This window comes from Solanum pennellii, chromosome 9, assembly GCF_001406875.1.
Source record: "Solanum pennellii chromosome 9, SPENNV200".
Lineage (NCBI taxonomy): Eukaryota > Viridiplantae > Streptophyta > Magnoliopsida > Solanales > Solanaceae > Solanum > Solanum pennellii.
In genome coordinates, this window is record NC_028645.1 from 72,133,769 (window position 1) to 72,152,576 (window position 18,808).

The following is an 18,808-nucleotide window of genomic DNA, read 5'->3' on the forward strand; positions in this document are numbered from 1 at the left end:
ACCGATGCACACACGCCACGGATAGTACGTGCATGCCCTTGCTGATGTTGTATTACACTGTTCAACGTCTCTTTCTAAATGAGCACATGCCATGTCATATGCATGTAGACCTTGGCTGAGGCTACTTACCGTTGGCCGATGTCACTTTCCCGAAGTTTGGCTTATGGTGCCTGCCGTTGGCTGACGTCGATGTCAACCAGCCGATGGACACACGCCACGGGTTATTAGAGTATACCTTGGATAATGTTGCATGTCGTTGTCTGATGACTCTTGTAAGATGCGCACAAACCATGTTAGATGCGTGAAGACTTTGGATTATGCTCTCTATCGTTGGTCGACGTCGCCTTGTCGATGCATGCATGCTTTAACCAATGTCACCCAGTTGATGCACATATGCCACTTCTAATGTGTTCACACCTTGGTTGATGTTGCCAACCATTGATAGATATTGCCTAGCTACTGTATGTAGGCCTCGACCTATGTCACCACTACACCATTTTAGGCCTACAACCACTTCTGTAAAGTGTAGCCTAAATTAGCAAAAAGTGTGGCTTTTGATAAAAGGCTACACTTTTGGACTTTAAGCAACACTATATCTGGGGTGCCCAAAAGAGGCGTAACCTTAAAAGCGTAGCCGAAAAGGTAAAATGTCCACGCTTTGATGTACCTCGTATAGCAACATTTCTATCACATACAACTACACTTACAAGCGTAGCCTTTGCTTCCTTTCTGGCGACGATTTTCAACTGTTGCCTTTTCTATTCAATGTATGACAACGATTTTAAAGTGTTGCCTTTTGTATCTAATGTATGACAACACTTTGAAGTGTAGTCCTTAACCATGTGCATGCCACAATTTACAGCCCTAAGGCTACACTTTTATGTATTGTAATACTGTTTTTGCTGTAACATAATTAGGTGGCACAATTTCTAATTAAATAACAACAATATTGTTTTGCAATAAATAATCTAAAAAGTATTAAATTGGATAACAAGTAATTCAAATATATAAATATGCAATAAGCTTCAAAAGATAGAATGTCTTTTGTACATACACAAACTTATGAAGTAATATTCTAAATGTGTACACAATAGTTCAAAAAGTACAATTACAATTCAATATATTCTAGTGATTAATATATTTCACAAAATCAATCATAATGTATTCCAACTTTTACAATAGTTCAAATACTCCCAACATCAACTTCAACGAGATCAATTTTACTTGTGGCGACCCTTCAAATTTGATCACCTCCATTTCCCTACAAATTTAAAATGTACAACAAAATAAGATTACATACAATAGTTATACAAGAGAAAAGAAGATCAAGATAAATTATAAATTGTAGCAGTTTATTCCAACTTTTACAATAGTTCAAATACTCCCAACATCAACTTCAACGAGATCAATTTTACTTGTGGCGACCCTTCAAATTTGATCACCTCCATTTCCCTACAAATTTAAAATGTACAACAAAATAAGATTACATACAATAGTTATACAAGAGAAAAGAAGATCAAGATAAATTATAAATTGTAGCAGTTTATTCCAACTTTTACAATAGTTCAAATACTCCCAACATCAACTTCAACGAGATCAATTTTACTTGTGGCGACCCTTCAAATTTGATCACCTCCATTTCCCTACAAATTTAAAATGTACAACAAAATAAGATTACATACAATAGTTATACAAGAGAAAAGAAGATCAAGATAAATTATAAATTGTAGCAGTTTAATATTGCAGACTGTAGATTTTTGGAGTCCACTTTGAAGATTCTAAAGGCAAATTAAAACCAAATTGAAGATTGCATATTACAGTTTATGTTCCAGATTAATTCCAGATTGCAGCTTACAGTTACACATCAAATAGTTAAAAAAATTCAAAAAACACACAGATGGATTGGATTGGCATCTTTCTCGTGGTTTATCATACGTAGTTATTGTATATTTGTGTTATACATGATAATCAAATAGCTCATCAGACAACTCAATTGTTTCCACCTATGCTTAATATAATTAGAAAAAATTAAATCAATTCAGGAAAGACCTTCGACTAGATTTGCACATTTAGAAATTTGAATGTACTCTATTTCTTTACAATTGATAGTAAGAATCTAACAACATCATAAGGCAAAAGGCAAAAAAAAAATAAAGAGATTAATAACATACTAGGCTAGTAGCATTAAATATTGTATTCTATTTGAGAAGGGAAGTAATAAGGCAGAAGTAGTAGACAAAAATAGTGTGACCATGTTCTAGCGATAATGCTAGAAGAAAATTGGTGTATTTATAACACACACAAACTGACACTTAGAATTGTCATGGCTCTCCGCTCAATAATTTCACTATTTCCTAAAAGTGCCTTCAAAACAAGCATAATATTTTGAAATCTAGATGACCATGAACATACTGATAAAAATAAAAAATTCAAAAGCTTATAAAAAATAAATATTTTCAGGATAAAAAGTTTGTGCTCTAATTTTCTACATCACAACATACACTAGAAATTAGTGCATTACCTCAAAAAGTATAGAAAGTGCAACGAGATGTCTTGTCATCCTTCTCTAATTTTGGTATCGCTTATTTATTTTGGCAATAACCGCAGCCTCCTTGAAAATATGCTGAAATTTTCTAGAAAATACAATAGAATATGTATGGTCCGCCACGACACATTTCAAAATCATACATAGCCCTTAATATATTCATTAGGTCTTGACGTTTGTACCTATTTGCATTATCCCATCAAGTTAAACGAGCAAGGAATTCCATGAAATGAGGCCTAGTTGACTCATTCGTTGATCAAAATAGAAGGAGCAAGTAAGTCAGCGTCAAATGCAAAGCTTAAGATATAGCACACCTGAGGCATAAATTCAATAATGAACTACCACTCTTCACATCAACATGCTCATTTTCAAGAACACTCTCAAGATGATCTAACATCTCTTTTGCTTGCCAAGACCCAAAACCAAGATCTTCATCTCGATAATGCTTCTGTATAATGTTTAATAGTAGGTTCAACTATCTGCATGCACTCAAAATCATTGTTCCGCCCAACGACATCCCACTATTTATCTAGAGACCACCTGGTAAGTAAAGATAATAAGTTCATGTTGACAGACGGGGTATGAAAAATGGACACAAATTACTCTACCAAAATACTAGTACTAGTAAGTATGATCTATCTTATTGTCATTAGTGATAAATTTAGTTACAATCCTCACAAATTATTACATCCAATAGACAGAAAGTCCAAAAACAATACTCATGCAATGAACCAAAAGAAAGCAAAAAGAGCAATTGTATATAATAATTAAACTAGTTAAGCAACCTATTTTGTATTCCTCTATACACATAAAATAGCTTAAGCAACATCGACTATATTATCAACTGATGACCATAAACCAAAAAGACAATAGTAGTAGTACTAAAATTCTTGTATGAACCTGTAAACCAGCTATTGTTGAACGCGGGGAAGTACCAGAAGAAGCTGGAGTAGAAATAGCAGTAGCATTTTCCATAGAACATGTTGTATTTGTAGCGACAGGGACGAACATCCCTGTATACACCACTGCTTGCTAGAAGATATACATCTTTATTATTATCCTCACCATATGGAAAAATGTAGCACAAAGCTAAAACAGTGCTTCCTAGAACTAATAGAGAGTTCATAGGGGAATTTCGTGCACAAGTAAATGAAATTTTGGTCGTCTCAAACGATTCACTATCCTCAGGATTTCACTGCCTGCCCACATTTCACCTACATAGAAATTTGCATACATATACCATCAATAGTTCTATGTGAGTAACCGTATAGTTACATATTTCAACACTTGGAGAAGAATTGAATTAGTAGACATACTTTCCGAACATGCAAGGATCATTCGTGGACCTATTGAAGTATCCACCAGTGTTTGAGGCTAAACCTTCATCCTTATTTATGTCAGAGTGATTATAACCCATGACTGGGAAAATTGGGTTTATCGATGTACTTTTTGAAGGAGTAAATAGTTTGTCACACTCGTACATACACAAACTGTAGTTTCCTCACTTGGTGACTAAATTCACCTCTTCATAATGATCTTATGGGATAAAAATAGGCAATGTGTCAAAGGCAAAACAATTAAATGAACTTATGGAGTGATGAAATGTATGGGTTCATGGTATAAATTCATATATGGAGCTTGCAGGTTGAGAATAGTGTTACCTGTTAAACGAAAATTCCTTAAGAGAACTACTTGGAGGGTAACATTCATGAACATTAGTTGTCGTACATATACACATGATGTAATATGTCCTTGCAAAATTGTTTCGTTTCCCCATTACCACATTTTAAAATACTCTTGAGTTTGAGATCCCATACGAAAACATTCAAATAAGTTTCATGTGAAATGAAAATCTTAGAACACAAAGTATAAAGTATTAACAATTTATTAATTCTACTAGGGCAGAAAATCCCTTGTAAGTTGCTTAGTTCTTTTGTCTTTTATGTAATACATTATATGATACTGATAAATTAGAAACATGGAGTACATGGTGTGTGAAGATGCAGCAAAAAGATGTTTAACAGTCGAAGGCACACATTGTAATTTTTGACCATCAGATACAGCACACTTAAGAGTTTCAACCAAAAGGCCTGTTCAAATGAAATATTTAAGGAAACACAACAAAGATTTCAAGGATCAACTGCACTAAATCTACAAGTTAAATCAGATGCTATTTGTGGCTTGTAACCATAGATTAGCCACTTCTATTATAATAGTGTAACAAAAGGGAGATCGATTTCTAGTTTACAAGAACAAAATTAATGATATATGTCCAGTTCAAGAATTCAATGATTGAGAAATCTCCTAAATTTGTGAGAAACATCAAAATCCTACCTGAACCAGAACCAACGAAGCCACATCTTCTTACTCTGAAGCAAACTATGGGTGACCCATTTCTCGATGGACACTTCATTCCTGACGTCCTCTACGATAACCCACGCACCATATCTTCCAAAGGCTGAGAAGAAACCATGTTTTATCTCCATTATCCAAAAACATCAAAAGTCCCAACACTTCTCCATAAAACTAGGAGACAAACGTATAGCATGGATCAAATTTTAAAGTCATAATGTCATAACACATAAAAAGGAGAACTGGGGGCTAAGGTGCTGGAGTAGAAATATTTGAGAATGAAATCTAGGCTTGGAACGAGTCAATTGTTCATGCTGCAGCAGACCTAAAATAGATGGCATAGATCATGTGAATCAAATCAAATGCAACACCTTCACTTACCGTCAACCCACATACACCACATTAATAATATGTACTCCTTCATATGTCTGCATGTGATTATATGTGTCTGTTGATCTTTTTTTGTTGTCCTTATCAAAAAAGAAGAAATGTGATAGTAATACTATGATAACATTATCTTAGCACAAAATTCACTATTCCAATTTTTACTCATCCTCATTATTTTCTTTACATCTGACATCTAAAATTAAATTTGGCCATTTTAAGGCAGCAAAATTTTCTAAGAAGCAGCTGCTAGACAAAAAAACTACATTCACAGTACATACCGGTGACGTGAGAAATGAAAGATAAGGCAGCATTTAAAACTCAACTTGTAGTCGGAACTTTAAAATATATGTAGAGCAGCTGCTAGATCTAAAAAGTAACAAACAACACAACAATTAAAAGGAATCGTAAACAATCTCAAATAATAAAATGATCTATCAGAATATGTACACAATCATCTTTTTATGAAGGCAAGGAGTAATTGCAAATACATCACATATGAATGGAATACAGTGTTGGGTGCTCTTGATAGATATAATCTATGAGTTATTATAATAATTTTAATTCTAATAACTTGATACCGGATGGGTTAAAACGAACAGCGATGGAGCATCAAAAGTAATTCAAGAAGAATTCAGGAAGAAGTTCTTGTGAATCGTTGCGAGTTTTTTAAAAATATGAAAAATATTACTTAGTTCTATAAGAAGTTAAATCCAAAAGTAATGTTGAGTAGAAGTCGCTCCCACTTTATGAGGGAAAATGTCAATATGGTTTAATAAGTAGGCTGAAATTTCTTCTTTTCATGTTATTTGTTGATGCTCCAGAATCATGAAAGAGAGCAACACACCCTTGATTCCCCTGTTTTTGTACTCTATTTTACTTCTAATTTGTTCTATAGTGCCACACCTAAAAAAATCATTAATTTTTGTCGGTTGGGAAAGTAAGAGAGAATCACGAAAAATTATTTTTGTTTTAGAACTTAGAACTATTTTTTATGAAATAAAAGAAATAGATGAATGTATATTGTTGGAATAAGTTAGAAACCTCACCATCATTAAATAATGTATTTAAAGTTTCATATACTAATTCATGTTAGTAAACTTACTTATCAAAAACTAATAATAGAGGTACCAATTGTTATCTATCTCACAAACCTCAAAGAGTACACTAGAGCTACATAGTAGTGGAAACTTTACAAGTGACGTGCTATTGTCAATTCTCAATTTTTAATGATGTAGTCTACAATTTCAAACCAAGTTGCTTGCATCTTAATGATTTTAGTTATTTAAATACTGACAACTCAAGACCAACTTACCTTGCCTTTAGTGTCGAAACCAAAAAAAAATTGTGAGCAATGGAAGGTATATTGCATCTAAGTAAGTGGGTTGTTTACTGCCTGGCTAAAGACATTGTATAATCAAATTGTGTATAGCGTACGAATCTGAATCTAATTTGCTAGAACAATTTACGATTTGTTGTGCCCCTAGGCCAAAAGACAGCAGGATCAACTAATGCCACTAGCAATCCCCCACTCAACAGTTATGATTTCTTTTACTTCAATAAGTACTAGTCAAACCTCATTCTCAGGTAAACCAATTACTCAAGAATCTTGACAATAGTCAACATGTTCCGAAATTAAATCTTAAGGAAAAACCATTCATAAAGAGTCATATAAAGCATAGAATCTCTTACTGGAATTATTACGACACGAGCTAGACTCACAAAAATCAACCTAAATAATAAAATATCATTTTTCTCAGGTGGGTAATACAAATATGAGCTAGACTCAAAAAATAAAACAAAAATTGTATGAACAAAACAAGAATGTCAAAACCCTAAAGCTAAATGCCTAACCACAAGCAATCAATAAACTCAAATACAATAAATATAGACTTGTAGAATTGAAATGTTTACCTGATAAATCCTATTACATCAAAATCCTTTCAATCTAATGAAGCTCAGAATCTTCTGAACTGAAGTATTTTGTTCTGTTCTTGAAGGATTTTTGTTCTGTTCTTGAGGGATTTCCATATTCTAGAGGCCAACAATGAGAAATATATAAAGGATTTTAGTGTGTCATCTAAAAACAACAATGAAACTGAAAAAATCATGGTGAAATCTATGAAAATATCGTCTTTCAAAATGGAGAGAAAAGTCGTCATTCTTCAACCTATTATAAGACAATAGTTCTTCAGACCTAATAATATGGGGAAAAGAAAGAATTTTGTTGTTTCTTTGTTTTTTTTTGCCCAATTAAAATTTGAGTGAGAGTTCATAAATGTTAGAGGGAATATATAATTTTTGAGAAAATTTAAGGCCACATTTGTAATGTGTTGTTTTTCCCATTATAAAAATAGGACAATTAAAAAGTGTGACCATATAGGTAAATAATTGTTGCCAATTATATCATACTATAACAACGCTTAAAAAGTGTAGCCTAAACCATTAAAAAGCACAATTTACAAGTGTTGTCAATATTATTGTAGCGAAAAGTTAAAAACTTTGGCCACGCTTAAAAGTGTTCCCAAAAGTATTTTAGGCAACACTTTACAAATGTTGTCCACATTTAGTGTGGCCATAGGCCGAAAATGGTGTAATGCACTGAGTCAATGCACACACGCCATTGCTTATACGTGCAGACCTTGGTTGTTTTCGCCTTCTGTTAGATGATGTTGCTTTGCAAATGCTTGCAGGCTAAAGCTGATATTTCCTAGACGATGCAGTCAGACCACGACTCAAGTCACCCAAATGATGTTCACACGACACGACTGATGCGTGAAGTCCTTGGCTGATGTTGCATGTCATTAGACGAAATCACTCGCCAGATATGCACATGCCATATCCGTGCACGCATTCCTTGGCTGATGCAGCATGCCATTGGCTGACGTCTTTTGCGAGATACACACATTCCACTTTTATTCTTGCAAGTCTTGGCTGAAGATGCAGGCCATTCGCTGATGTCCTAGATGCGCACATGTCACGTTACATGCATGTAGGCCTTGGGTGGTACGACCTCTCATTGGCCAACATCAACATACCGATGTGTGCAGGCTGTGAACAATGCTAGTAGACCACATTCGACGTCAGTAGACAGAGCTACGTAGGCTACTAACAATGATGGGTGGCCACAATACACGTCGGTATACAAATGTTTGCTCGCTATCAACGATGTTGTCAGACACCATTCAACGTTAGTAGACCGATGTGTGCAGGCTTCGGACGATGGTGGCATGCCATATCCAATGTTGGCTGACCATTGTGTGCATGCCAAAGGCAATCTGGGCAGACCACGTCCCACGTTGGCTGACCATTGTGTTTAGGCCAAAATCTTTGCAGGTAGGCCGTGCCCAACAATGACGGACCTTTATGCGCAGGCTAAAGGCGATGCAGGCTGCTAAGCATGATGCCTACTAACTGTTGTATGCAAGTGAAGGGCGATACGAGTAGTTCATTCTCTATACTGACTAAGTGATTCTCACAATCCATGACCGATGTTGTCAATCCACGATCCATATTAATGAGAAACATGTGCAAGCCACGACCGATGCGGGCGGTCAACGACTAATGTCGCCAAGCCGATGCCATTTGTTGTTGGTCGGCGTCGCTAGCGCGAAGTTCGCATGCCTTAGCAGAAGATATATGTCGTTGCTTGAAGCCAATGACACCCAATTGATGCGCGCACATCACGACTCATGTGTATAAGCCTTGGGTAATGTTGTATTTTATTTGTCAACGTCACTTCCCCAATTCACACTAGAAACAAATAATGTTTCCTTCCATTGGCCGATGCCATCTTAGATATACGCACAAGCCTTGACTGATGCAGGCAGTCCACGAACAACGTCAACTGAGAAATGTGCAGTCTAAGGCCGATGAAGGCAACAAATATTTGACATTGGCTGACCATTGTGTGCAGAACAAGGGTGATGGAAAGGCAAAGAATTATTACAATTGAGTTATGTGCACATGCCAAGGATGATTCAGCCGGTCCATGCCATACGTCGGCTTAGCGATGTGCACAGGCCTCGACTGATGTGGCAGTCCACGACCAATATCAATCTAGAAAATTCCACTTGCCATTGGTCGATGAAGTTTGCTTGAAACAAACATGCCTTAGCTAATGCTCTCTGTCGTTGGATGACGCCAATGTCACCTTCCTGATGTGCACAAGCCACAACTATTGCATGAAGGCCTTTGATAATACTGCCTTTCATTGGCCAACGTCACTTGCAAGAAGCACATGAGGCTTGGCAGATGCTTCCTTACGTTGACTAATGTAAATATCACCCAATCGATGAAGACCTTCCATGATTGATCCGTGTAGGCCTTGGATGGTTATGCATTCCATTTACCAATGTCACTTTCCAGATGCGCACATGTCTTGTTATATGTGGGCATGCCTTGGCTGATGCTTCCTGCCATTGACATATGTCATTTGCCTGAATATCATAACCTTGGCTGATGGTGTCTTCCGCTGGCCGATATTGATATCTATCAGCCAATACATATATTCCACAGGCTATGAGTCCATGCCTTGGATGATGCAACATGACATTATCTGATGTCGTGTTCTAGGTGCGTGAAGACCTTTGTTGATGTGGTCTTCCATTTATTGATGTCAACTGGACGATGCATGAGGCCACGATCTATTTCACACTTGTCGATGCACAAACATAACGACTGATGCGTGCAGGCCTTAGTTGATGCAACCGGCCATAGTTTGATTTTTCAAAGTCTATGCGCATACACCACGATAGATGTATGCATGCCTTTCTTGTTGTTGCTTGCTATTGGCCAATGTTGCTTTGCCAAAGCGCACACGCATTGCCTAATACTTTGTGAAATTGGCAGATGAAAATGTCGCCCATGCGATGCACACACACCACGAGCGACACATAGATGCCTTGGTTGATGTTGCATTCCATTAGCGAATGTCGCTTGCTTGATGCACACATGTCGTGTAAGATTCTTGAAAGCCTTGGCTGATGCTGCGTGTCGTTTGTTGACGTCTCTTGCCCGAAGTGCACAAACCTTATTTGAGGGTGCATGCCTTTGGCCAACGTCAATGTTTAACAGCCGATGCACATACACCACAAGTAATGCATGTGTGGTTGTCCGACGTCTCTTTCCAGATGTGCGCAAACCACGTTAGATTTGTGAAGACCTTGGCTGAAATTGGCCAACATCGTCTGGCCGATGCATGCAGGCCACGACTGAAATCGCCTAATTAATGTGGACATGCCATGTTCGATGTGTGCAAGCATTGGCTAATGTTTCATGTAATTAGCCGATCTCGTCGCAGGCCAGGACTGATGTTTTTGAGTCGATGTGTACACGCACGGCTGATGCGTAAAGGTCGTGCGTGTTGCTGCCTCCCATTGGACGATGTCTCTTGACCGATCCGCACATGCCAAAGTTGATTTGCCTGGATGATATGCTCAGACAACGGCTAAAGTCGCCAAGTCTATGTCCACATGACACGACTGATCTGTGCCGGCCTTGGATGAGGTTGAAGGCAGTTGGGATGACATCGGTTGCCAGATGCAAACATGCCACATTCGCGCATGTAGGCTTTTGTTGATGTTGCATGCCATTGGCTTACGTCTCATGACAGATACTCACATTATAGGTTCGTGCGTGCAGAATTTTGCTGAAGTCATATGCAATTGGCCGACGTTGCTTTCCATATTTGCACATGCCACACCAAATGCATGCAGAACTTAGTTGATATTGTAAGTCATCGGTCAATATATGCATTCTAATATGTGCAGGATACACATGATAATGGTAGGCCACATCTGTTGTCAGTAGACCGATGTGTGCAGGTTATAGACGATGCTAGAAGGCCACGTTCAATGTCTGCAAAAATATGTGTGTAGGCAACAGAAGATGCTGGCATGAAATTTTTTACGTCAACAGGCTGATGTGTTCTGTCTCTAGACAAGGCTGGCAGGCCACGTCAAACATCGGCTGAATATTGTGCACTAGACTAAGGCGATAGGGGCAGGCAATGCTCGATGTCTCCTGACCGTTGTTTGTAGGCTAAGAGTGATGCACACAATCCATGCCCAAGGTCAGCTGAGCGATTTAGACAAGCCACAGTTCATGTAGACAGTCAACGGGCGACGCTGATTGACCAATGTGCAGGCTACAAACAATGCTAACAGCCCACGTCCGAGTCGGCTGGACGATGTGTGTGGGACATGGTCGATGAAGGAAGTAAAAGTATGATTACCAATGGGTGATGTGCATAGGCCATAGGTGATGTGTCTGGGCCACATCCGATTTCGCCCGAGCAGTGGGAATAGGCTTGGACTAATGTGACAGTCCACCACTAGTGTCGCCTGGCTAATACCTCTTTCATTGACCGATGTGGCTTGGTCGATGTGCATAGGCCACAACCGATGTTTCAAAGCCGATGCACTTACACCATGGCTTAAACGGTCCTGCTGATGTGCACACGACACATTTGATGCATGCAGGCCTTGGCTGATGTTGCGTGTCGTTGGCCGACGTCGCATATCATTGGCCAACGTTTCTTGAAATATACACACATTCCTCATCCATGTTTGTTGGCCCCTGCTAAATACGCATGCCATTGCCCGACGTCTTTTGCTAGACGTGCACATGCCATGACAGATGCATGCAGTCCTTGGCTTATGCTGCCTATCATTGTCCGATATCTGCAAACCGATGTGTGCAGGATACAGACGATGTTGACAGGTCATATATGATATCAACAGACTAATTATTACAGGATACGAACGATGGAAGCAAACCATGTTGGACATCGGCAGACTGATATGTGCAGGCCACGGACGATGCTGTCAGTCCACTTTCAACGTTGGCAGACCGATATGTGTAGGATGCAGACAATGTTGGTAACCCATGTTCAACGTCGACTGACCTGTGTGTAGGCAAAAGGCTATGCGGGAAAACAATGTGTGAGGATGGCTGACCATGTTGGGCGAACCAAAGGTGATACGAGCATACCACGCCCGATGTCGGTTGACCATTGTGTGCTAGCCAAAGGCAATGCGGGTAGGCAAAGCCCGACGTAGGTTGACCCTTGTGTGCAGGAAAAAGGCGATGCAAAAAGACCATGTTGAACGTCGTCTTTCAATTTTGTGCATTCCAAAGGAGATGGGGAAGTCCACATCGAATGTTGGTTGACTATTGTGAAGGCCAAAGGCGATGCGGGAAGGCGACGCTTGACGTCGGCGGAGTATTGTGAAGGCCAAAGTTGATGGGGGAAGGCAACACCTTATGTCTTCTGACCATTGTTTGCATGCAAAGGAAGATGGGGAAAGTCCACACCCTACATTGATTAAGCGATGTGCACAAACCACAGCCTTTACGGGCCTTTCATGGACGATGTCAGCTAAGAAATGTGCATGTTATGATGGATACGGGTAGCCCACGTCAGACGTTAGCAGGCCATTGTGTGTAGGACAAGGGAGATGGGGGAAGGACATGCTCGACTACCACAAAGTTGTGTTTATTGGCCACGACCGATGTGGCTGGTCCATGTCTGACGTCCTCTAAGTGATGTGCACAAACTAGTGCCGATACGGTTGTCTACAACTAATGTCGTCTTGACAATACCTCTAGTCGTTGGCCGATGTCGCTTGCCCGAAGCAGAGAGGCATTCGTAGATGCTGCCAGCTGTTGGCCGACGCCGATGTCACCTTACCGACACGGAACAAATTATGCTGATTATTGTTTGCCAATGTCGCTTACCCGAAGCACATCGGCCTTGGCTGATGTAGCTTGATGTAGGTCGATGCAAAGGTCGCCCAGCCAATGCACATAAGGCATAACCAATGCGTGTATGCCTTAAGAAAATCACAAGGCCAAGCCCGACATGGACTGACTATTTTTCCAGCAAAAACACGATGGGCGCAGGCAACGCCTCATGTCGCTTAACCGTTGTTTTCAGGCCAAGGGAGATGGGATCCGTCAACGCCTGATGACAGTTAAGCAATGTGCCAAAGCCACGACATATTCGGGAAGTCCATGACCAAAGTCAGTTGAGCAATATGCAGGCTACGACCGATGCAAGCTACCCACGTTCGATGTCAGCTGGCCATTGTGCGCAGTCCAAAGGCGATGGTTGAAGGATAAATTGATGACCGTTGAGTGATGTGCAAATTCCACTGCTGATGCGCCTGTCCACAACAAATGTCTCTTGGACGATGCCTTTTGACATTGGTTGATGTCGCTTGCCTGAAGCACACTAGGCTTGGCTGATCCTTCCTTCCGTTGTTCAACATTGATGTCGACCTACGGATGTGCACACGTCATAGCTGATGCGTGCATGCATTGGCTTATATTTTCTCTTGTTGGTCAACATCTCTTGAACAAAGAGCACAATCCTTGGTTGATGCCGCTTGTTGTTTGCCGACGTCGTTTACTTGATGCCCACATACCAAATATAATAATAACGCCAAAAATTTAGAAATAAATATACTAACCTTATTTCAATAATTTCCCAAATTTTTTTATTCTTATTTTTGTTTGTTAAATCTTGAAATATGGGTAATTGCTGCGTAACGAATATGAAAAAAAATTATAAAATTAAATTCATCAATTTCAAGAATTTCTAAGTTTTTTTTATTTTTTCGGTTAATCTTGGAAAATGGGTAATTAATTATAAAAAATAAGAAAAATATGAAAATTAAATGTAAAAGTAATAGGAAAAATTCACAAATAAATATAGTTTTCATAAATTAACAATTTCAAGAATTTTCTAATTTTTTTTTGTTTGGTAAATCCCGGAAATGGGTTATTAATTAATAAAAAAGAAAATATGAAGAAAATTTAAAATTAAAGACAAAAATTCACAAATAAATATAGTAACCTTAAATTCAACAGTTTCATAATTTTAATTTTTTAAAATGTGTAAAACCTAAAAACTGTAAAAATAAATTTTTAAAAATGAATAAAAGTCGAAACCATATTAAAATGCTCGAAAACACATTTTAAGATGTGAAACTTATGATCAAGTACATATTTGTACAAATAAAAGATGTTTTAACATTGGACGAACCATTAAAAAAATGAAATAGGAAAGAATGAACGACGTGAGGTGGAAACGTTGAGAATAAATGATGAGAAATATTTGAATATTCTATGCAAGAAGGGAGTTTCACACTCTTTTGATTTTTATATGGAATGGACATACGCACGTTTCCGACTAGACCTCGATCAATCTCTTTTCACGCGACGTTGCTCCTCTACCAAGTGCAAGACACAAACGATGTGGGTAGGCACTTCCGGTGTTGGTAGTCCAAAGTGTGTTGGCCACAAGCGATGTTGCCACAACACGTTTAATGTCAGCAGACCGATATGTGCACGCTACGGACAATGTTGGCAGGCCACGTCCAATGTTGGCATACAGATATTTGAAGGCTACGGATGATGATAGATGGTCACTTCCGACGTCGGATGACAGATGAGTGAAGACCACAAATGATAGTTGCAGCACACGTTTGAAGTTGAAAGATCGTAGCGTGCATGTAAAAGGCGATGCAAGAAGGCTACATTGATATCCTTTACAAGTGTATGTAGGCCAAAGGTGATGTAGGTGGCCCACACCGATGACAGATGAGCAGTGTACACAATCCACGAAAGATTTGTGTAGTACACGGTAGAAGTCGTCAGAGCAATGTGCATGTTACGACCAATGAGGGCAGCCCACGTCTGACATTGATTGGCCGTTGTATGCATGCCAAGGACGATGGGGGAAGTCAAAGACTGACAATCGCTAAGTGATGTGCATAGGCCACAACCGATGCGGACGGTCCACACATGACGTTGGTTGAGAGAGTGCACAGCGACGACTTATGCGACAGTCCATGATCAATTTATCCTGAACGATACCGCTTTATATTGGCCGATGTCGATTGCCCGAAGCACACTAGGCTTGGCAGATGCTTCCTACCATTGGTCGATGTTGATGTCGCCCTGCCGATGTGCACACGCCATGGCTGATGTGTGCAGGCCTTGGCTAATGTTGCCTATCATTGGCCAACATTGCTTGCTCGAAGAGCACATGCCTAAGTTGATGCTTCCTGACGTTGGACGATGTAAATGTCGCCCAACCGATGCACACGTACAACGAATAATGCATGCAAGCCCTTGCTAATGTTGCATTACATTGTCCAGCATAGGTTTCCAAATGCGCACATGCCATGTCATATGCCTGTAGACCTTGGCAGAGGCTGATTGCCGTTGTCCAATGTCACTTTCCCAAAGATCACAAGCCTCGGCTTATTGTGCCTGCAGTTGTCTTATGTCAATGTCACCCAGCCGATGGACATACGCCACGGGTTATTAGTGCATACCTTGAATAATGGTGCATTCCATTGTCTGATGACGCTTGCCAGATGCACAATAACCACGTTAGATGCGTGAATAATTTGTCTTATGCTTCCTATTGTTGGTCGACTTCGCCTTGTCGATGTATGCATGCTTAAACCAATGTCACTGAGTCGATTCACACAAGACACTGCTGATGTGTTCATGCCTTGACGGATGTTGCCATCCATTGATCGGTGTCACCTAATTGATGTATGTGGACCTTGACCTATGTCACCGATTTGATGCGCACACGCCACAGCAGATGCGTGCATGCCATAGTGCAGTCCTTGGTTGTTGTCCCCATTTGGTAGATGACGTCGCTTTGCTGATGCATGCATTCCAAACCGATGCTTCCTAGATGATGCACTCAGACCAAGACTGTAGTCACCTAACCGATGTGCACACGACATGGCTGATGCGTGAAGGCCTTGGTTGATGTTGCATGTTATTGGACGAAATCACTTTCCAGATGCGCACATGCATCATCTGTGCATGCGGGCCTTTGCAGATGCAGCATGCCATTATCTAAAGTCTCTTTTGAGATACACACATTCCACATTTGTTCTTGCAATCATTAGCTGAAGATGGATGCCATTGGCTAACGTCCCTTTCCAGATGCGCCCATGCCATGTCCTATGCATGTAGGACTTGGGTGATACTACCTCTCATTGGCCGACATCAGCAGACAGATGTATGTAGGCTACGGACAATGTTTGCAAGACACGTTCTACGTTAGTAGACTGAGCTCCGTAGGCTACATACAATGTTGGAAGGCCACAATCCACATCGGCATACCGATGTTTGCAGGCTATCAAATATGTTGTCAGGAACCGTTCAATGTCGGTAGACCGATGTGTACAGGCTTCGGCCGATAGTGGCAGCCCACATCAAATGTCGGTTGACAATTGTGTGCATGTCAAAGGAAATGTGGGCAGACAACGTCCCACGTCGGGTGACTATTGTGTTTAGGAAAAATCTATGTAGGCATTCCGTGTCCAAGATCGACTGACCTTTCTGTGTAGGCCAAAGGCAATGCGGCTTGTCAACGGCCGATGCGGACTAACTATTGTGTGCAAGCAAAGGGCGATGTGGTAGTCCATTCTCTACAGTGACTGAGTAATGCGCGCAAGCCAGAAGTCGATGGTGTCAATCCATGGTCAATATTACAGAGAAACGTGCACAAGCCACAACCAATGTGGGCAGTCAACGACTAATGTCGCCTAGATGATGCCATTTTTTGTTGGCCGACGTTGCGTTCCTGAAGTGCACAGGCACTAATAGAGCTGTCTGTCATTGCCTAACGCCAATGTCGCCAAACCAATAAGCGCACACCACGACTCATGTTTATAGGCCTTGGCTAATTCTGCATTCCATTGGCCAACGTCACTTGCCCAATGCGCACTAGAAATAGATGATGATGCCTTCCATTGGCCAATGTCATCTTAGAGTTATGCACAAGCCATGGCTGATGCAGGCAGTCCACGAGCGACGTTAGTTGAGAAAGGTGCAGGCTACGACTGATGAGGGCAGTACACATCTGACATTAGCATGCCGTTGTGTGCATGCCAAGGGTGATGTGAAAAGGCCAAGACTGATTACCGCTGAGTGATGTGCACAGGCAAAAGATGATTCGACCGGTCCACGCCCTACGTCGATCGAGCAATGTGCACAGGCCTTGATTGATGTGGCAGTCCACGACCAATGTCGTCTAGCGAATGGCACTTGCCGATGGCCGATGAAACTTTACTGAAACATACCTTTCTTGGCTAATGGTAATCCCAAAAATAGGTAATTCATTAATAGAAAATATGAAAAATATGAAAAAATAAAAATTAACGCCAAAATTTCACAGATAAATATAGTAATATTGAATCCAACACTTTCAACATTTTTTTTTACTTTTTATTATAGTTTGAAAATCCTTAAAATGTGTAATTCATGAATAAAAATATAGGAAACACATTTATTTAAAAATATAAAATAACGCCAAAAATTCAAAATTAAATGGAGTAACCATAAATTCAACAATTTCAACAATTTTTTTCATTTTTATTTTTTACGGTAAATCTTGAAAAAGGGTAATTCATTAATAAATATAGAAAAAATATAAAATTAATGCTAAAATTCACAAATAAATATAACAATCTTAAATTAAAAAATTTTAACAATTTTTTAATATTTATTTTTAATCGGTAAATCTTGAAAATGGGTAATTCAGTAATAAAAAATAGGGAGGAGACAAAAAATTATTAAATTAACACCAAAAATTCACAAATAAATGTTGTTAGACGTCGCTCGTCTAACAAGTGCAAGCCCCAAATTATGTTGGTAGGAAAGTCCAACGTCTCCTGATCGAAGTGTGTAAGCCACAAGGGATATGCTAGGCCATTCCTGACGTCGGCAAACCGATGTGTGTAGGCTAGAAACTATGTTTGTTGAACACGTCCGACGTCGGCAAATGAATATGTGCAGGCTGCCGGTGATGCTTGAAGTAACGTCTTACATCAACTAATCGATGTGTGTAGTCTAGAGACGATAGGTGTAGCCCACGTCCGATGTCAACTCGCTATTATGTGCAGGCCAAAGGGGATGCGGTCAAGCCTTGTCTAACGTCGACTCACCATTGTGTGAAGGCCAAAGGCGAAGTGGGAAGGCAACGTCCGACGTTGGAAAATTGTTGTGTGCAGGCCTAAGGAGAAGCGGGAAGGCCAAGCCCGATGTCGGCTGGACTGATCGTTTTTCCGGCAAAAAGTTGATGGGCGCATGCAACGCCCAATGTTCCCTAACTATTGTTTGCGGGACAAGGGAGATGCAAGCAGTCCATTTAACGACCCGAGAGTACCCCCTAGAAGTTAGGAAGCACCCTTGGATCGGGACAAGGCGTACTTTACCCTTTGTGGTCTTATACAAGCCCTTTTACTATCGTTCATTACACAAGACATGAAAAGTAGTGCATAATTAAAAAATTTCAAGACATTTAATATAAAAAGGATTTCTTTCATAAATACAAAGAAAGTCTCAACGTCACTAGCCAAACTTAAAGACACGACAAAATATCTTAGGGACACGACCCTTTACATTTGAAAGAAACACATAATAAGTCTTAATAACAAAAATTAAGAAACATAGACTATGTCCTCGAATATATGAGGACATACGAAGTAT

General features: G+C 39.8%; 1 long non-coding RNA gene across 11 annotated transcripts; it reads right to left on the reverse strand.

Annotated features, from left to right (window-relative positions):
* Positions 1-1,024: 1,024 nt before the first annotated feature.
* LOC107029302 lies at positions 1,025-7,529 on the reverse strand. Of its 11 annotated transcripts, none has more exons than XR_003574471.1 (6): positions 7,196-7,529; positions 4,880-5,003; positions 3,446-3,759; positions 2,728-3,085; positions 2,522-2,633; positions 1,025-1,643 (listed from the first exon to the last, which is right to left on the reverse strand). It is a non-coding gene; the product is annotated as an uncharacterized LOC107029302 (long non-coding RNA). The 11 variants fall into 11 exon arrangements; XR_003574470.1 differs by having other exon boundaries at positions 1,025-1,452; positions 1,560-1,643; positions 2,522-3,085; XR_003574469.1 differs by having other exon boundaries at positions 1,025-1,452; positions 1,554-1,643; positions 2,522-3,085.
* Between the last annotated feature and the right edge of the window lie 11,279 nt (positions 7,530-18,808).